Source organism: Peromyscus maniculatus, chromosome 4, assembly GCF_049852395.1.
Source record: "Peromyscus maniculatus bairdii isolate BWxNUB_F1_BW_parent chromosome 4, HU_Pman_BW_mat_3.1, whole genome shotgun sequence".
NCBI lineage: Eukaryota > Metazoa > Chordata > Mammalia > Rodentia > Cricetidae > Peromyscus > Peromyscus maniculatus.
The window spans coordinates 32,045,188-32,046,188 of record NC_134855.1 but is presented as its reverse complement, the minus strand read 5'-3'; the positions used below and the strand labels follow the sequence as shown (position 1 = coordinate 32,046,188).

The following is a 1,001-nucleotide window of genomic DNA, read 5'->3' as shown; positions in this document are numbered from 1 at the left end:
TTATCATATAAACCAGTAATTCCTCTTCAAGGCATCCCTAAGATAAATGGAAGCATATGTGCACACAAAAAGTTAGTCTCAAGTTTTTACTGCTACATTATTCATAGCAGATAAATAAAATAGCCCAAATGTTTGCTGCAAATGATATCCAGAATATGGAATAGTTATTAAAAGAAATAAATCTTGGATATTACTACAACAAGATACCTTCTTGAACCTTGAAAGTACTATATAAAAGGAAAAGAGCCAGTTACAAAAGAGTATATACTACATGACTCCACACATGAGACTCCCACAATATGCAAATCAGTAACTAGAAAAAGATAGTGATTACTATGGTTGGGTTGGTGGGTGGTGAGTTGGTGAGATGGAAGTGACTGGAACAAAGCTGGAAAAGGTGAATGAAAATGATCAGTAGATTGTGTTAATAATTACACAAGTCTGTGAATAAACTAAATGTCACAGTTGAACCTTTAACAGTGGATAGGTCATACTGCAATAAAACCATTTATTACAGCACTTAAAGGTGTTTTTGTTCAACTGGAGGACAAAGGCAGGGAAGGCAAGTACAAAACAAATCCTTTCTTGCCACCCAGAACTCATTATTCAGTGTGAGTTTTGATGTATACAAGAAGGAATATGATACATAAAAATAAATGAAAAACCACATATTAAAAACTCACACAAAGCACCAAATACCCCTAGATCTCCATCGAGTGGTACAAAGTAGTCAGTGAAAGCAGAGAATAGACAAATCTCACACAGATATCCAGCTTCCCTAAACTGATCGATATTTTTGCAAAGTTCTTCATGGGGATAAGGCATGCTTCACCTGAAAGACACTCATTTCAATGGTTATAAAAACATTAATTTTATAACTGGAGGAACACAGTAAATAAGGCATACCAGCCTGGATTCCGAACTCCTATACTAGGTTTAGTCCCATCATTAAAAATACAAGCCCCCCAGATTGTATCCACCAGATTTGAATGCCAGATATA

The 1,001-nt window shown here is 35.4% G+C and overlaps 1 non-coding gene across 1 annotated transcript; it reads left to right on the top strand.

The window, feature by feature from the left end:
- The first annotated feature begins 515 nt into the window (after positions 1-515).
- On the top strand, positions 516-642 carry LOC121829234 (small nucleolar RNA SNORA40). The gene has a single exon (XR_006072017.1). It is a non-coding gene; the product is annotated as a small nucleolar RNA SNORA40 (small nucleolar RNA).
- Positions 643-1,001: the final 359 nt, after the last annotated feature.